Raw genomic sequence first — 20608 nt, forward strand, 5'->3', positions numbered from 1 at the left:
TTCACAGTGGCTCCAAAATCCATACTGACCCTACTCTCTCTTCTGTTTCTTTTTCCGGTTTCTTTGTGGTGGCGGCCTGCGCCACCACCACCTACTCAAAGCATCATGATGCACCAACATTGATGGACTGAAAGCCAGAAGTCTACGTGACCATCATCATCAGGTCCTTCCATGAAAACCCTAAATACAAAGAGGACTGTTTGACTTATGTTAGGTAGATTGCCCAGAGGGGACTGGGCGGTCTCTTGGTCTGGAATCCCTACAGATTTTATTTTTTCTCCAGCCTTTGGAGTTTTTTTTGTTTTTTCTGTCCACCCTGGCCATCGGACCTTACTCTTATTCTATGTTAATTAATGTTGACTTATGTTTATTTTTATTGTGTCTTCTATTTTTCTATTCTTCATTTTGTAAAGCACTTTGAGCTACATTTTTTTGTATGAATATGTGCTATATAAATAAATGTTGATTGATTGATTGATACATTGGACTGTCCTTTCTTTGAATTATCAATTCTGCATTTGTCATTATTCTAATGTTTCCAGTTCTGTTCAATGATAGAATCCATCATGCTAATGCTTAAGAGAACTTTCCTCCAGGTTAATAGTAGAAAATGCATAATTTATATTTCACCAAAATCAACATTTGTAAGCACTGCTCTTTACTTTCCTACCTATCAATAAGAGGCATGGCTGCCATTAAACATAGTGTGTTTGGAATTATGTTCGAAATTCATCTGCATCTATGACTGAGAACTTTTTATAAATAAAATAGTGAATTATTAAAACATTGAAAATCTGTAAAAGCAACACTCTACAATAACAATGATGAACATTGTTCTATAAAATAAATGAATAACCCATTTTAAAAATAGTCCAAAGGCTGCTTTCAGAATAGACATTTATGAATTAAGAAGAAATGGTGTGTTCAAGCTCTGCTTCTCTGACTATTTATCTTACTTTAGTGATCTTTCTGTGGATGCCATAATGAAGATACGTATTCAGCCTGGCTCTGCACTTACATTTTTATGGGTGATATATAATTCGGACTACTCTACATGTAGTGCTATTACCGTTGTATTATTTTCAATAGATCATCCAGGATAACACATACAATATATCTTTCATATTTTCAAGAGTCACATACCTAATGCACTATGAGCTCATTTTACTTCTTTATGGAACTGATGTTCTGTTTCATTTCAAGAAAATGCTAAAGCCTGTCAATGTACTTTTTAAAAGTATGAAATGTTTCTGATGGTACACAGCAATGTGCTGTCTACTAAGGCATGTCCTTGCTCATGGTTCCCCAGGGAGCATATAGTATATTCTTTTTGTTCTGCTCTCTTACCATACTGTGCATGCATCACTGACTGCACATACATTCAAGTTTATTGTCAAGAATGTAAAGTTCATTGAAATTCTAACTTGCTTGCCCCCTTAAAACTGCTGACAGAAATACAATCCACCTTAATAAAAGATATGTGTCTGTCAGTGTGTCCGTCCAGTCACTATATACTCTGTCATTCCAAAAGATGGCGAATTACATTTTAGTGATGAAATGCATTGTATTTGTCATTCCAACAGATGGCGCATCGAAAACATCAGCAGTAGTTTTACGAATCCCATACCAAATGGCATATAAACAGAGGCAAAATGTATTGCATGGTGCATTGCAAAAGTGAACTCTGAAGTCTTTGTTGATTGCTTAGATTTCAACCTGTGTTAGGTGGGTGGCACGGTAAAATAACTAATAAAAGCAAATAAATACAACATACGAGGTGATACACAAAAATAACCGGATTGGTAAAAAAATATTTATTGATGAATTACAGCATTCTAAACATTGTCACCTTCTATATGAACTTTTGTCATGTGAAGTTCTTCATGCAAAATGCGTCTCACTGATTCCCCGTCAATACCAGCCAACTCTGAAATAACTCGAACACCTAGGCGATGATCATTTCGAACAATCTGATTCACCGTTTTGATGTTTTCATCCATCTGAGACGAGCGTGGCTGACCTGGGCGTTGAACGTCTTTCACATTCCTTGAAACGTTTGTGCCTCTCAAAAACTTGTGTGTGAGACAACCTGTTATCACCGTACACTGTTATTATCATTTCATAATACTCTGTGGCATTTTGTTCAATTTCGTGAAAAATTTCATGTTGATTCACTGTTCAATTTTTTACCCAACATTTTTGCGGCAACTCATTTCACAGGATATACCTAGCGGTTTCAGAGGGCATGTAGGAGAGGATATAGTTCTATGATTCACGTCTGGCCGACCTTCAGATGGTTTTCCAGGAAAGCCCCAAGCCCAGTCTGGCTATTTTTGTGTCTCACCTTGTATACATGGCATGTAACAGTTACAGTAGTTTCAGAAAATATTCAGACCCCTGGTGACAATTCCAGCTAATTACAAGCCTGGCAGGAAGAGGCGGGTCCAGGGGGATGGACGTTGGAAGTGACGTCAGAGGTGGTAGGGCTGTCAGTCATCTGGTCTGCAGAGGGTGGAAAAGAAGAGGCATTAGGAAATAGCACCACCTTGTTGGTCTGTAAGGAATTACCACAGTACAAAAGTCTGAGCACGCTGTCTTTTGTGTCATCACGCTCACAGATTATGTATGAGCGCGTGCATGTGTTATTTCTGTATTTGATACGTGGAAAACGCTGTACTTCCAGGAGTCTGCACGTACCTGTATTTATTCAATTGTTTGTTGAGTTTGTGTGCATCTGTTTGATGTAAGTTACACTTTTCTGTTTATTTTATTAGAAATAATTTTCTTCAAGTAATGATAAAGCTCGTAACATTGTTTTACTAACATGTTCAGACAAGTGTGTTCAGTTTAAAATTTCAAAACTGTATAAGTACATTCAGAAATGTTACTTCTTTATTAATATATAAGAACTTCAAGAAAACAGACTTGGTAATAGTTGCTTAAGTAGTGATTTGTCTGAGTCTGTACAGCGATAAAAAATTTGGCAAGTTTTATGTTGTGCCTTTTGCCAATGACAGCACGTCATAGCGCTCTGTTAATTTCTGCTGCTATATACTGACCTTTTTGGGCATTACTTGTTTTAGCGTTCGCTGAGCCTTTATTTTTGTGAGTTATTTTATGTTATTGTATTTGTTCTGTTTCAGAAACCACACATAAATATTTGTCAGCAAATAAACATTTAGCTCTACAAAGCCATTACAACGATTCCTTCCTTTGCAACATTCAGCAGTTAATTGAGATTCTTCTACCTTAATTCTGGTCTGCCTCATCCTTCTTATCGGGGATTAGGATTTGGTGCCACAGACACACACCAGTTTGACTTACACACTGTTTAATAACCACCACAAGAGCCTTTAACACTAGAATTACCAGAGCCTACGAAAAAACTCGTAATTCCGTCCCACCTTAAATTGCTTCTTAAATCCCTTCACACCTCTCCGCCAGTGTCCTTTGTCTTCTAAATGTGCTGATAAAGAGAAGCTAGGAGCAGCCGGCTATTCCATCCCCCCACCAATTTAGAACATGCACGAACTTCTCCAAGCCCATGCCTTGATTGAGTATCTGGGAGTGAAGTGGAGTTTTAGAGTGGAAATAATAGATCGTTATTTGGAACACACGCATTTCATGTCTGTTCCGTTTCTACAGTAATCTTTGTAAACACATTGTGAAAACAGAAACTTTTTTATATTCTAGTAGTAGATGACAAAATGTAGGCATAAACTATATAATGTATGAAGCCTGAAGTCCAAATATCAAAGAAACATTTTCACAAAAGGTACAAACATAACACAACAATTGCGCTTTTATTCAAAAATATAACTGCAGAAACAGAAAGCCGCCTTAACATGCGACATTGACACCTCTGCAGCTCTGCAGTGTACCACGATGCATACTAAAGCACCCCCAAAGGGTTCTGACACACAAACGCTGGCAAAGCTGCCTTCTTCGTATCTCACTGTCACTTGATTTTCTTTTTATTCAGTTTTATTGAGTGTTCCTGCCAGTCCCTGCATGTTGCTGTATGCCATTTCTTTTGTACTCCAGGACATGCAGAGGAGAGAATGGTAAAGAGCAGTAACTTCGGAGCTATAGCGCGTCTTTATGTGAAAACAGCCATTTTAGATGGGGTTGTATGGATTTATTCTGAACGCAACTGAGAGAATGAAAAGTCAATTTAAAAAAAACAAAAAACAAAGCTAACCTTTACAAGGATCATAAATTGCACCGGCTGTTACAGACTGAAATCAAATGTATGCTTTTATTCTAAAGTAGTAAGACTAAGAGCAGTTTACTTCTCAAAACTGAGTGGTGCAGGATCGAACTCACGACCTTTTGATTCCCAGGCAGGGGCTGATTCTATTGCACCACGGAGACAGTTACAATAAATGGGTGTCAATGTCGCATGTTAAGGCGGCTTTTTGTTTCTGCAGTTATATTTTTAAATAAAAGCACAATTGTTGTGTTATGTTTGTACCTTTTGTGAAAATGTTTCTTTGATATTTGGACTTCAGGCTTCATACATTATATCTACATTATCATAGTTTATTTCTACATTTTGTCATCTACTACTAGAATATAAAAAACGTTTCTGTTTTAACAATGGGTTTACAAAGATTACTGTAGAAACGGAACAGACATGAAATGTGTGTGTTCCAAATAACGATCTATTATTTCCACTCTAGAACTTCACTTCACTCCCAGATACTCAATCAAGGCATGAGCTGAGAGAAGTTCGTGCACGTTCTAAATTGGTGGGGGATGGAATAGCCGGCTGCTCCTAGCTTCTCTTTATCAGCACATTTAGAGGACAAAGGATGCTGGTGGAGAGGTGTGAAGGGATTTATGAAACGATTTAAGGTGGGACGGAATTACGAGTTTTTTCGTAGGCTCTGGTAATTCTAGTGTTAACCACATGTGTATGACAGAGTAAATTGAACGTGTTACGTGTAGGAAGTAAAAATGTTAGGTTTGAATATGGGAGGACTGAAAATTGACATTACACCATATGAGAAGGATTTAGTAGTCATAGTGAATTCATCACACTCAACTGCCAGACAGTGTTGAGAAGCCATTAAGTAGGCTAACAGAATGTCAGGTTATATAGCGCCTTGATGTGTGGAGTAAAAGTCCAAGGAAGGTCTGATCAAGGTGTATAACGCACTGGTGAGGCCTCATCTGGTGTACTGTGTGTATTTTTGTTTCCAGGCTACAAAAAGAACATAGCAGCACTGGGAAAAGTCATAGAGAAGAGCGACTAGGCTGATTCCAGGGCTACAGGGAATAGTTATGGGGAAAGATTAAAAGAGCTGAGCCTTTTCCATTTAAACAAAAGAAGATTAAGAGGAAACCTGATTGAAGTGTTTACAATTATGAAGGCAATTAGTCCAGTGAACCAAGATTGTTACTTTAAAATGAGTTCAGGAAACAATTGGAAACTTGTTAGGGTAAATGTAGAAATATTAGGAAGTTTTTCACACAAAGAACCATAGGTACATGGAATAAGTTACCTAGAAGTGTGGTAGACAGTAGGATTTTAGGAACCTTCCAAACTCGACTTGATGCTATTTTGAAAGAATTATAACCTTTGTTGGGCTGGATGGCCTGTTCTCATCTAGATTGTTTCACTATTGTAATAATTCAGGGTGATTTTAATTTAATACTAGCTATCCCCCGCGGCTCTGCCCATGTAGTAGTGAAACAGGACAAACTTAAAAAATCAATAAACTAACAGTTATCGCTAATTAGGTGGAGGCAAGTTACGCTTCAAAACGTGGTGAGAGGTACAGTAGACCGACTCGAACAGAGGCTGGCACATGAGTGAGGAGGGCCCTGCCCAGCTCCCTACTCCTGATGTCACGGTTCCCCTTCCCCTCGGCCCACAGCCTCTGTCTTTTGATTAGTGCGACTATATCACTCCTGAAAGCAAAGAGAGAAGTGAGAGAAGTCACAAAATCAACCAGAATATTCAAGCAAATTATAGAAAAAAAAAAAACCCGATCTAAATCTGTTAAAATGTTCACTGTGAAAAGCAGACAGACATACAGACATACTTTGGATTTTATATATAGAGAGATGAAGTTTTTACACAAGTAGTCTAATTTATTTAACAAGATAAGTTCTATAATTTTGCACCTTTGTGTTGTACGTATGGTAATCTAAACTAATTCAAATTTATCCATTCATGTCTTGTCAAGCCACATGGCTCTGGTCAAATTTGCTTGTTTCCAATTAATTTTTGTAGACGTGAAAGTGATGGAATGGCCACGGTTTCAGTATATAAGGAGGTCTACTGCTACAGTAGAGTTTCATAAAGGAGCACCAAAAACGCAAACAGAATTACCTGATAGGAGGGTGCACTAAGTTAGTCTAGTATTTTTAACTAGCGTTGTTTGATCAATAAATGATGTATCTTGGAAGAAGGATTTGTTTGATAATTTTTTAAAGATTATTTGGTGTTGTTTTTTCAGAGAGTGGGAGAGTTATAGTTAATATTGTTTTCAGGTATATGTGCATGAATGTTTTACTTGTATGACAATTTCCCAAATGAATTCCACACACCTGGTGCTGTTATGTCATTAGGGTTACAGTTTACTGGACATACACACTCTTATCTTACAGCAGTTTGGCCCATTATTTTGAAATCACATCAGTTTAAAAAGTGAGGATGAGTGTATTTATGAAAATGGATCTGTGGATGTGATGCAAGATTTCATAGTAACTGTGCTTGATAATGTTAAATTTGTTGAGTCTCCTTTAAGAGTAGCATTTGTTTTTAAAGTGCAATACTCTGCACTGCAGTGTGTTCAATGTATTTACAAAGGGATGATGTTTTGACACAAACATCCTGAAATATATTTATATATTAAGCTATTTTCATATCTACTGGAATTTATTTTAAATGGGAATATGATTGAGCAACGATGATTACATCAAGGTTATAAATAGCTACAGTACATATTGTGGAAACTTGTGTTATGAAAGTTAATTGAATATGATTGTAGGGCAGGATGAGAAAGCAAGTATTCTAAGTGGTATTAAATTATCTGTCATCAATTATCTCAAGTGAAGCTTCTATCCTGTGGATAAGAATAAGAAATAATGAATACTATATTTCCACAGAGACATTTTGTTCTATTTGATGGATAGTGTCTTTCAAGGGAGGAAGCTATGTTTGTTCATGATGATAAAAAAAGGTTTTTATGGTAGTTGAATGTTGCATCCAATAGCTAAAATAAACTACTGTACTTTATTTTCCAGTTAAACATTTCTATAACTCAGATTTACACGGCAGTGTCCATCATTATTGTCATTTTAAAAGACTAAGGGGTTTCAGTAAAAAGTGTTTTTTGTCAACTTTAGCTGTGTATCAAAGAAGTAACTTATAATGTTAGTAGCTGTTTAGCTTAGGTATGAAACGTATCCAAAGTAAAGAAGAGACAAAACAGCCTGGTGACCCCATATAACTGAAATAAGAAAGCAAGAAAAAACATGCAACAGGTTGCAGATAATATCCTTTTGGACAGGAGCTCAGAAGTGAACTGCATTTGAAATGGCCGAACTTCCAGTCATATGGGTTCCCGGCAGAAGAGGCGGGTCCAGGAAGGCAAATACCAGACGTGATGCCAGTGGTGAAACGGCCATCAACCTTCCATTCTGTAGAGGGAGGAAGAGAAAAAGCATTAAAACACAGCACCAACCCCTGCTTTAGGAGGTAATTACTATCACCAGAGCCCTTAAGCTGTCTCCCATGCACATGCACGTGACACCAGTCATATTTGCACCTAAAGCCTGCTAGCAACTGACACTACATACCTGTGTGTAAACTAAGGTGTATTACATCACTTGTCATGTTAGTTGTACGACATACACCATTTTAGTGGAGCGTGTTATATATTACCCAAGGTATCCTCATTGTCTCAATAATAATAACGCAAGTCTGCTTATATAAGTGGAAGTCAGTGATTGTCCATACTTTAGTGATAATGGGCTGAAGGTGTATCAGGGGCCAAAATCCATAAAGGTTTTCTGCACAATATGGATACAGTTTTTACCACAGCATGATGTTTACTATAAATGCATTGAGAAGTTCAAAAATGTTCAGACAAGGAGCACAACACCCATTCACGTCAATTTCTGACAACAACAAGATTCCGTAGCATACAAAGTCCTAAAGATATTCAAAATGCCCACTAGATGGGGAAACCATCAAACCCAGTTAGTAACAAGGGCTAAAACAAAAAAAAAGTCTTTCTAAACAAAAAAAATGCCTGGAACACAAAAGAAAACTCCGTAGAGCACAAAAGGCAAAAAGAGATGGCTGTACAGCTTAAGCCATCCAAAGCAAACCAAAGGCCCAATACCGTAATCCAATTTTAAAGTCAAAAACTGATAACAGATGTCAAAATTCCAGAAATCCCAAAAGCACAACAAACCCACAAAGAAACGTTCACCAACTCCCAAGTGCAATTGAATGAACTGCAATGGACTGTAGGTTGTCCACACCTTTATAGGGTCAAGGGCAGGTGGCCTTGCCCCTTGAAGATCCACCTGCAAAACACATGGTACCTAGGACAAAATGCTTAAATATAAGGGAACTACATAATCAACTGTTAACATGGACAAAGGGATTAAAAATAAACAAGACAACCATGAAAATGGCATTTGAAACTGAGCCAGGAGAGGAGCACTGACTGAAATACAACACATTGAGCAAGTCCATACCATGATTCTGATGAAGCAACAAGGATTTCGGCCCCGATACACCTTCAGCCCGTAAAAAGCAAATCAAATGTTTAATCCTAGAAGACAACAAGAGAAAATGACTGATCAACTTATTGAATCTTTGCCACTGTGACCACAGACATTGCATATTTCCACATGTACGCTGGGAAAGCTGTTCAGCCTACTCAAATAAAATTATCACAAAACTGTGACTTACCCTCATATTTTGTTGTTTCCAACAAAAGACAAGTTGTGGTATTTTATTTCACTGGGATCTGAAGGAATGTCCCAAATCATCATCCTTTCAGACTATTTAGTATTTGCCAGCTTCCTGAATATTTCATTATATGAAAGATGGTGGCTAAAATAGGGACATTGGTGCATATGTGTAGTTAAACATTTTTCTGTAGTAGCTACTGAAGATATTATTAAGTTATTAAGTAATTGTTATTATATACTGCAATCACTTATAATTATTTATTATCATCCATTTTCCATATCTTCTTTATTCACAAATGTCACTTAGAAAACTTAGCAAATATATTTCTGTACAGGTGAACAAAAAGTGTTTTGTAGTCGTAAAAAGCTTACTTTCAAAAACTACTGCAGCGTAGAAAATGATTAATGACATATGTTTGCACTTTTAATTGTAAAAAGCAGTACTCTTGAGATCTGGTAATGAATTTAAAATGTAAATAATAGTTAGACGGCAAAGAGAGGGATACAACAAAATGTGAGATCCTAAGAGACTCCATGATCAAGCTCTGTGTGTGCTTCCTGCAGGAGATCCACTAATGTTTCATGATTTGCAGTGTTGGTAACTGTGCCTAAGGTAGAGAAATTTTCCTTTGGCTCACACTTTTCTCATCTGTTGAGAGAGCCTGAAGAAATGCAGTGGTTACGGCCCATAAAGGAACCTGGCAGCACTGATGTGCACACTTCATTTGTGCTTTCATTGACAGAGCTTTATGTTTGCGTTTTAATTACTTGCAGGGTTGGAAAAGCCAAAATATGTGGTGTACAACAAGAACATGAAACCTTGGTCTAAGGCAGGTTGTAAATGTTTACTGATGCCTTTTATTAAACTAATAAATGGTCAGCAGCAAGGTTACGGCGTGGTTAATGCTGTTGTTTAAGATCTTTTACAAACTTATATTTCATGCCTGGCTTGGCCAGTGTCTGTTTGAGGTTTTCTCGAGTTTTGCCTTGTAAAAAGAAGCATCAGGGAGCTATAAGAATAATGTAGACTCTTAAAAATAAAGGTGTCAGAGTGGTCCTTCAGAGCGATGTCACAGGGGAACCATTTTTGGTTCCCAAAAGACCCTTCCACATGAAGGTTCTAGAAAGAACCCTTATTTATTTAGATCTGTAAAAATCTCTATATACAAGGGACGTTCAAAAAGTTTCTGCACTTTAATATTTTCGTTGGAAGTGGTGAAGGCGGGAGGAGTAGTAACATGTGAACCATAAAGTTAAGCCTGTGAACCATAAGGACTGATTTAGAACATTTATGTTAGGTAGAATACCGAGTAGGTGCTTGTGTTCTTTTGGCCTTGGAACCCCTGCTGATTTTATTTTTTCCTCCAGTCTAACTGGAGTTATTTTGTTTTTTCTGTTCTCTTGGACATTTGCTTTTACCTTTTTCTTTGTTACATACTGTATAATATTATTGCCTAATCTTGTTTGTTTATGTTTTATATTAACATCTTTTAATTTCATTTTGTAAAGCACTTTGAGCTGCATTGTGTGGATGAGAATGTGCTGTATAAATAAATGTTGTTGTTGTTCCCACAAAGAAACAGTGCTTAGTCAAGCAATAGTTCTACAAAGAACCACACAACCTAGTAATGAATTATAAAGTGCCATTAAGTAACCATTATTTTTAAGAGTGTAGGAAACCTCTTTTATTGTTGACCAGCTGTCCCCTGAGACTCCACCCACATAATAGTGAAACAGGACAAACTTTAAAAATCAATAAAAAAATGTTAAAAAATCTAATTCTGGCCAAGCGGAAGGTAGGTACGCCCAGACGTCAAACGTTGGCACTGTATCTGATTGTGTTCAGCTCTGAAGAGGTAGCGTCCTCCGCGTGGGGACAAAAGCATGTGGTCGTGATATCTCTGCCAATCAGCAGCTACCCTCTAAAACACACATAGCTGAGATCTCCCTCTCAAAAACTTCAAACGTTACTCTTTAACAATCTCTAGATAATAATGTCTGTTGAAGAAACAGGTATCACTAGCTAAGCGGAGGAAAGCTACGCTCCAACACACGGCAAGAGGTAGAGTGATTAGAACAGAGGCTGGCATGTGAGTGAGGAGGTCCCACAGGGCACCCCCGGGTTGTCTCCATAGGATTTGTGCAAATAAATCGGTGCCGCTAGCGAACTATGATACTTAGCGTGATGAGAGAAGTCGCAAAATTAACCAAAATGTTCAAGCAAATTATAGAAAAAAAACAATCTAAATCCGTTAAGTAGTTCTCTCGTGAAAAGCGGACAAACATACAGGCAGACAGGCAGACGTTGGATTTTATATATATACTGTACTAGTCATCCCCCATGGCTCCGCCCATGCAGTAGTGAAACAGGACAGTGAGGAGGTACCCTGCCCAGCTCCCTACTCCTGACGTCACGATTCCCCCTCCACTGGGCCCACAGTCTCTGTCTTGGATTAGCTTGAATATATCACTCCTGCAAGTGAATCATGATTCTTAGTGCGATGAGAAAAGTCGCAAAATCAACAGAAATGTTCAACCAAATTATAGAAACAAACCCGATCTAAATTAAGTAGTTCTCTCATGAAAAGTGGACAGACAGATGTTGGATTTTTTATATATGTATATAGATATATATATATATATAGATATTGGAGAAATTGAAAATATACATAATCAAAGACACTGCACTGTTCCCTTCTGCTCTGAAATGAGGAGGGTTTTCTTTCCTTGTTATTAGATAGCCCCAATGTTCAGAGTGGAGGTCCAGATACAGGAGGAACAGTGGTATGTGGAGCCAGTGCAGAGCATTATAATTCTTCCTCTGGGTTGGTAACAGCTGAACTGTAAAGGAAGAGCACCTTTCAGTTCTTTTAAAAATGCCATTACTTTATTTTCTTTGGGTTAGTCCTGGCGGGCTCTTCATATGATTAAGATTCATTGCCTCATAGGATACCTCAGCTTGCTTCTACTCTTTAGAGTCTATAGTTGCCATTGTTCAATATGAGGGCAAGAGCTCTGCCAATGAATGTCAAAGAAGCCATTATGAGGTTGAAAAGCAAGAATAAAACCATTCAAGACATCAGTAAAACCATAGGATGGCCTAAATCAACTGTCTGGTATATCATGAAGAATAAAGAAACCACTTGTGAGCTCAGTAATCACAAAGGAAGTGGGAGGCCAAGTAAGACCTCCACTGTTGATAACAGAAGAATACACACTATGGTCAAGGAAAAGCCCCCAAATGTCTGTTCCCACAGATCAGAAACAATCTTCAGGAGGCAGACGTGGATGTATCAGAGACGACTATCAGCTGAAGGCTTCATGAAAAGAAAAACAGAGGCCACACTGTAAGATGCAAACCACTAGTTAGCCACAAAAGAAGGAAGGCCAGATTACAGTTTACGGAAAAAGGATTAAAAGAGGCTGCAGAATTCTGGAAAAAGGTCTTGTGGACAGACGAGACAAAGATGAACCTGATCAAAGTGATGACAAGAGCAAAGTGTGGAGATGAAAAGGAACTGCCCAAGATCCACAGCAGACCTCCTTATCTGTTAAACATGGTGTTGGGGGTTTTATGGCTTGGTCATGTATGGCTGCCACAGGTCCTGGCACACTTCTCTTCATTGATGATGGAACTGTTGATGCCAGTGGCACAATGAATTCTGCGGTGTAGAGAAACATCCGATCTGCTCAGGTCCGAGTGAATGCCTCCAAACTCATTCCATGGTGCTTCATCCTACAACAAGATGATGATCCCAAGCATACTGCCGAGGCAACATGTGGAGTTTTTCAAAGCTAAACAACTGAAAATTCTTGAATGGCCAAGCCAGTCACTTGATTTAATCCATGTACTGAAGACAAAACTAAAGGGGACAAGCCCCCAAAAGACGCAGAAGCCCAAGGTGGTGGCATTAGAGGCTTAGCAGATCCTCAGCAGGTAGCGATGTCTATGAATTGCAGACTTCAAGCTGTTATTACATGCAAGGGATATGCAACAAAGAACTAAATATGGTGGCTTTAATAGACCTGCCATTGCTATGTCCCAAATATTATGGTGACCTGAAATGGGGGGATTATGTAGAAAAAGAGTTGTCATTTCTACATAGTGGGACTGAAATCCACTTAAATGAAAGTCTACAATGTGTACTATAATCACATTTGAATCATTTCATTTTTAATTTTAAACTGTGGAGCAGAGAATTGTGTGTGTATGACTTTTCTAATGTTAGCCTAGAGATGTGCATGTTAGGATAACTCTCAAGGCTAGGGCTGGTTCAGAATGTATGGCCGACAGTCCGACACTGCCAAGTGAGGCTGGGTGGCTTCAGAAAATAAGTGTTGTTTTTTTTTTGTGCCAGAGGAAATTTGAGTCAAACAGAGGTCATTATTTTCTTGACATCCAGTTGTATTTTTCTTTCATGGACTACAGATAGGCTCATAAAACAGCCTCTTTAATCGAAAACAAGCAAAACAAGCAATTTGAAACTTATGACCTTCACTCCTAGGGCTATAAGCAGCATCAAGAACAATTTTATGTGGAGAAAATTAATGAAACATCTAAACCACCTTTAAAAGCAGAGAATGTCAGCCTTTCCCCGACAAGGTAACAAATGTGAGTAGCAAATTATGTTTAATACAAGAGGGACTCTGCCATCAGTAATTAAAATTAGTAGAATATAGTTTTTGAGAAATGTACTAATGATGACGAGTTTTTCAGATAATATTAAGTACCCCGGAGTTACACCTTAGAGTCATGGATAGATATTGTTCAGAAACAGTCATTAGAACAGGATCTGCTTAAATGATCTTACATCACAGTTGGTCTTAAAATAACTTCTTCATCTTCTCCATTGTCTCATTTTGGCCCTTGCAGGAGCTTCAGCAATCTTCATAATTAAAGTTATTATAATCCATCCATATGCTACCATTTTTGATAATGCTTCTATTTCTGCTCAGAGGGCCAGTTATCCCTGCAGTAGAATTACTATTGATCAGAGCATAAAAGCTTCAAGCCTCTATAGCTTCAATTATCTCAGGTCACATATGAACAACTCTCAATCCATTTGCAATTTACAACAGCAAAAGCAAGAAGCTTGTTCCTTTACAATGACAATGTCAATGAATGGAGTTTACTGCTCTATCATTCCTTTTTCGGGGATGGCTGTAATGCACATAGCTCTGAGCGTGCTGAGGCCCCAGCATTATTAAGAACTTAAGAAGTTTGACTAACAAAAGAAGACTATGCAGTTCATTAGGCTCATCTGGGCTGATTTGTTTGAAAAGGACTCAACTTAGCATGCAATACATTGTAAACCCTAATACATGTTTAAAAAGTCACATTGTTTGTTACTGCCATGATGTTTGGTTAGACACCAGTCCGCTCGGACCACAGACTGGAAATTAATTATTATTTTCCAAACAGCAATATTTAACTAAAAAAAGTTTCCAATAATGTTATTTTTCATCCCTTTTCTGCAATAATATTCTTTGATTAATAATAATGTTTACAATTATAAATAAACCAATGTGCAGTACATTCATCCAGCAATATAGATAGATAGATAGATAGATAGATACATAGATACGGCACGGTGGCGCCTGCACTGCTGCCTCGCAGTTAGGAGACCCGGGTTCACTTCCCAGGTCCTCCCTGCGTGGAGTTTGCATGTTCTCCCCGTGTCTGCGTGGGTTTCCTCCGGGCGCTCTGGTTTCCTCCCACAGTCCAAAGACATGCAGGTTAGGTGGACTGGTGATTCTAAATTGACCCTAGTGCGTGCTTGGTGTGTGGGTGTGTTTGTGTGTGTCCTGTGGTGGGCTGGCACCCTGCCCAGGATTGGTCCCTGCCTTGTGTCCTGTGTTGGCTAGGATTGGCTCCAGCAGACCCCCGTGACACTGTGTTCGGATTCAGCAGGATGGAAAGTGGATGGATGGATATATAGATAAGAAGGAAAGGCACTATATAATAGATAGATAGACAGATAGATAGATAGATAGATAGATAGATAGATAGATAGATAGATAGATAGATAGATAGATAGATAGATGAGTGTTTCCACTTGTTTTTAGATAGATAGATAGATTTGGGGCAGCCACCCATGTAATTTGGTATCCTGGCTGCAACTTCGTTTTCTTTCAAATACCAGCACTGAAGTGCTTACAACAGAGTCCAAAACAAGACTGACACAGAAGGGAAAAGGGAAGGCTTTTAAAGGGGAGACAGGAAGTGAGGTCATAAGGGTCGGGCACGTGTTCATTGTTCATTGGTTTAGTCCCGGATGTGACATCAGGGGCCGGAGCTGGCAAGGTCTGTCTCCATTGGCTCGGTCCCAGAAGTGACGTCCAGAGAGACAGGTGGAACCTCCCGGGTTAGGTCTACAGGAAGTGAGAAAGAGAGTTAGTGCGCTCTGCCACATCCCGGCATGGCTCAGAACTGCCTTCACTCGAGCCCTTTAGCTGCCTCCCATGCGCTGTGTGTGACAAGGCCCCCTCAGCCCAGACCCGTGGGTCGGGCGACCTTAACCGAGAGGTCGTAACCCGAGAGAGCATCGGCGTTGGCATGGAGAGCACCCGGCGATGAACGGCGAAAACTTGTACGGCTGCAGGTCAAGAAACCACCGGGTGACCCGCGGATTCGACTCCTTGTGCAGGGCCATCCACTGTAGAGGTGCATGGTCCGTGACAAGGGTGAACTCCGCCCAACAGGTAGTACCTCAGCTGAGTGATCGCCCATTTAATCGCCAGAGCCTCCCTCTCCACCGCCGCATACCTGGTCTCCCGTCCAACAGTTTCCGGCTCAGGAACATGAGTCATATTTCTTCAAGTCACCAAATGCAGCGTCTGTTTTTGCAGTCCATACCACAATGTTCGGGCCCTCTTCTTTGTTAAATCAGTCAAGGCGCCGCTTCTCCAAAACCGGGTTAGTACCCGCTAACCCGAAAGGCTTGGACCTGCCGCTTGGTTCATGGACGGGCCATTTCAGAATGGCATCAATTTTGGAGCACTGTGGCCTTACGGTACCCGACCCACCAGGTAGCCTAAATATTTGGCCTCGCTTAATCCAAAGAAACATTTCTTGGGATTAATCCGGAGCCCGGCCTCACCAAGTGTCCGTAATACCGCTTGGACATGCTGTAGGTGTTCCTTCCATGTGCTGGAATAGATGACCACGCCATCTAGGTAGGCAGCACTGTATGAGTTATGAGGCGAAGCACTTTGTCCACCAGACGCTGAAAGGTTGCTGGAGCCCGTGTAACCCAAATGGAAGGACACGATACTGCCAGTGTCCGCTAGGGGTACTAAACGCGTTTTTCCTTCGAGTCCGTTAAAGGAACCTGCCAGTACCCTTTGTCATGTCAAGTGTGGTCAGGTATTGAGCCTGTCCAAGCAGGAGGTCGCCCACGCGCGGCATTGGATAGGCATCAAATTGGGAGACTTGGTTAAGCCGACGGAAGTCATTGCAGAACCTCCAACTCCGCCAGTCTTACCGACGAGCACAATGGGGCTGGACCAGGGACTATAACTCTCCTCAATTACACCTAGTTCCAGCATGCGCTTGATCTCAAGCTCCACTTCAGCCTTTTTGCCTCGGGAAGACGTACGGGCGTTCTCGGACAACAACCCCGGCTCTGTCACAATGTTGTGCTCAATCAGAGAGGTCCTTCCGGGGTGTTCACTGACTACCTCTCGAACGGTCCGGATAACTGTTTCCAGCTCCTGCCGTTGCCTGGGTCTCAAGTCTGCGCCAAAGTTAAGGTCGTGTGTGTGGCGAAGAGTGAGCGGGCTGGCCGGAGGAGGGATCGGGTCCCTGTCCTTCCACGGTTCCCTTCCTCTCCTTAACTTCGTAGGGGCCCTGCCAGTGGGCAAGCAACTTAGAGTGGGAGGTAGGCACTAGGACCATGACCCGATCTCCGGGTGGAACTCCCGAAGAGGCGTGCGCGGTTGTAGTAGCGAACCTGTGCTGCTTGAGCCTCCTCCAAAATCTATCGCAGAACTGCGCGATATACTCCAGTATGTTAGTGGTGGGAAGAGCCTCTTCTTCCCAGTCTTCTTTCAAAATATCCAATATGCCCCGAGGTTGTCGCCCATACAGTAGTTCAAAGGGGGAGAACCCCGTGGAGTCTTGTGGGACTTCCGATTGAATCAATAATATTCATTAATAATGAATAATAATATATAATTCAGACCAATATCACAGGGGGTTCTCCTATCTCAGCTAGCACTGGGGACAAGGCAGGAATAAACTTTGGATGGGGTGCCAGTCCATTGCAGGGCCCAGACCGGCTGGGTGAAGCCCTGGGGAAGTGCTTTCAGGAGCAGATAGCACGCTACCTGCTCAACACACACATACACACACACAACCTCCACTTGCTCACCTGCCAGTCTGGGGCACACACACACCAAACATACACTAGGGCCACTTTAGCGTTGTCAATTCAATAAACCCACGTATGCTTAGACAGTGGAGAAAACCCACACAGACATAAGGAGAACATACAAAGGTCGGGCACGCATTGGTTTCGGTTTCCTCCGACACCACCATGCCACATGTTTTTGGTTGAATTATGAAATTTACCAGGCTGTTTACTTTAGTGCTTAAGGCAGGGTTTCTTAAATGTTTTAATTTTTGAGCCCAAATAAATAAAATCAATACCATACTGTGACCCAAGAAGTGGATTATTAACGTAAAGACAGTAGAGCCATACATAGACAAACAACAGTGGCCATATTAAATAAACAAGCAAAAAAAAAAAAACAGTAAATGTGTTTGTTTCCGTTGTGGCCACAAGGGGGGCATCTCACAGCCCCAAACCCTTGATACAACTTTACAAAAACAGTTTCAGGTTTTATTGTCAAAAATCACCTATACAGGTTTCTTCCTTCACACAGTCAGCAATTCCAGTGATACAATTTTTCTCTTCTCTATTCCTCCCAGGTGAGTTTTTGTCCCGACTCTGACTCTCCTGATGAAGCACAGCAGCTTCCTTTGTACCAGACCCAGGAGTAATTCTGGTACTATCGCATTGCATCCAGGAAGTACATTGGTGGCAGACAGATCCTCCAAAAGAGCCTGCCTCTAACAGCACCCTCTAGCCTCATCCATGGACCCCAAAAGGCTAACTGCAACTCCTGTGCAGTCCATGGGTGTCTGAATGGGAAGTATAACAGAGAGCTGTCATTACCCAGAGTACTCTAGAAGAACATGCCCCTGGGAAGCAGTCTCCTCCAGAAGACAGGCCATTATAATAGTCAATAATAATGGGAATGGCACCAGTAACCATCCTGGCCAGGATGCCTGTACTTCCATATCCTTCTGTTAAAATGTCCTTTTGGCCTGGTAGGATATCATCATTACAGACCAAGATGCCAGTCAACACATATCCTCTGTTACACTATTCAAGCGCATCATTTCTCACATGAATATTACTAAATGATAAAAGTGGAAAGCAAACATATTGTTCATAAAATATTAATAACTAGGCTGACCCGCCTTTTAAGGCGACCGACTTTTAAGTTGACCACGTCTTAAGCCAATTCAATATGTAGTTGAATTTGATATTTTATACAAACTCATTAATTTGGTTATATTGCATTTGAGCGGTATTACTATAATACTTGTAGTTTCTGTTATTTTTGTGATGAAATTTAAACTTTTTTTTCGATATTGAGGTCACCCTTTTGAACCCCCCTGATATTTACTACGCGGTGAGACATTTGTACTCCATCAACATTATTTCCAGAGAAATAATTTTGTCTATTTTTCCAGCGCATCGCGCACAAAAGCAAGGGAATGATGGGAGCACCAGAACTCTGCTCAAATCATGTCGCTTCGTACCGCAAGCTGCAAGTAGTAAGTCTGTGATAAGCAGAATACCGCTACGCTTTCCACTCACAGGACGGAAGGACAATCCCGACCACTTTTATATAGTAAGAAAGAAGAAGAAGATATCGCACAGTCTGGAGTAGAAAATCATCTTTTACCTGGAAAAACGAAACTACAAATCCCATCGTGCATTGCAAAAATGGACGGGGCGTGTGTGAAACTCCGCGCCTGCGTAGGACTCACGGAACGGAAGGACAGTCCCGACCGCTTTTATATAGAAGGATTTAACACAATGTATGGATTCCTGAAGTAAAGTATATCACTACCAGTGTAAATGTTTTAATATTACTAAGAAAAATAAATGGTTATTCATAAGGAGTATGGTGTGAGGTATTGTACAGCATTTTATAAGGATAAAACCTGATGAAGAATCCAATGGACCAATGAACCAATGAATAGTCCAAGCTTAGGTGTCTAAAGCAGGGGTCCTCAATCAAAGTTCTGGAGGGCCAAGGTGGCTGCAGGTTTTTTCTCCAACCTAGTTGCTTAATAAGAAGCACTTATTGCTCAAGTAACACTTCTGCTTCACTTTAGTGGTCTCGCTTGTTAAGATTTTGAACCTTTACTGCTTAGTTTAGTGCTGTATTCTTGGTTTTTAATTGCTCCTAATTAGCAATAACATGCAAACGACAATAGAGAGACCATGGTGTTACCATTTACACCTCTGTGTGTATTAATCTTGCGCTATTGGGTTTAATTAAATACCTGGAAGGAAAGTGAAGAGAAAAAAAGCGAAGGACTGAGAATTACTCCTCCATTTTAGCCTTCAAATCATTTGGATGATATCCTTAGAAAGGGGAAGAAAATCCAGTATATGAGAATTACCTGACATAGCAGAGTTAAAGCACTAACAAGCCATGAAATTAAATTATTGGCAAGAATTGCTTTCTAATTAAGCAACCAGGTTAGAACAAAAACCTGCAGCCACTGCGGCCCACCAGGACTGTGATTGAGGACCCCTGGTCTAAAGCTACCAACTAACACCATCTTGAAAGTGGAAGTCTGCTTTAGAGATGGCCTCACTCTTCAGAGAGCCTCAATGACTGCTTCTCAGATTTCTCAGTGATCCAAGAAACATGTCCTCCTCATTATCAGTAGGATGAAATTTATCAGAACACTTTAAAATAATGTGAAGAAAAGTAATATCATCCTTGCTGAGTGTTAAACTTGATACAAAATCTTCTTTACATGTCTGTACCACATTTGAATTCAAGGTATACCATAATGAAGGGCACACAGTGATGCACTGCTCAGTTGTCCATGACCACTGATACTGCAATTAGCATGAAATACTGCCATGGCACTATATGCAGACCCACAACCTCCCACAACACAACCAAACGTGACATCCTTAAGCTTCACTAGGTCTTTTCATTTTGACAGTTCAAATGAGCGCCGCAGTCCATTCACCTTACTAGCTTTCCTGTCATTCCCTGTCATTTTCCTGTCATTCCCTCTTCTCCCCTACTCTTTTATATCTCTTCACTTGCAAAATACCAACAGATATTAGCAGTACAGACTTTATGAACTTCTTCAATGAGAAAATTAAAAATATAAGATCCCAGATCTCAGCATCACAGTACAAACCAAATACTAGCTTAGCAGACCCTGTCGCACATTGCATTCAGCACTTTAATAATTTTAATCCTGTAACTCACCAGGAAGTCTTAACTTTAATTACTAAAATGAAGCCCACTACTTGTTCCCTAGATCCAGTGCCAACAAAACTAGTAAAAGTGCAATGGATGTTCTTGCAGCCTATTTCTAACCATTATCAATAGTTCATTA

This window comes from Polypterus senegalus, chromosome 5 (genome assembly GCF_016835505.1).
Source record: "Polypterus senegalus isolate Bchr_013 chromosome 5, ASM1683550v1, whole genome shotgun sequence".
Lineage (NCBI taxonomy): Eukaryota > Metazoa > Chordata > Cladistia > Polypteriformes > Polypteridae > Polypterus > Polypterus senegalus.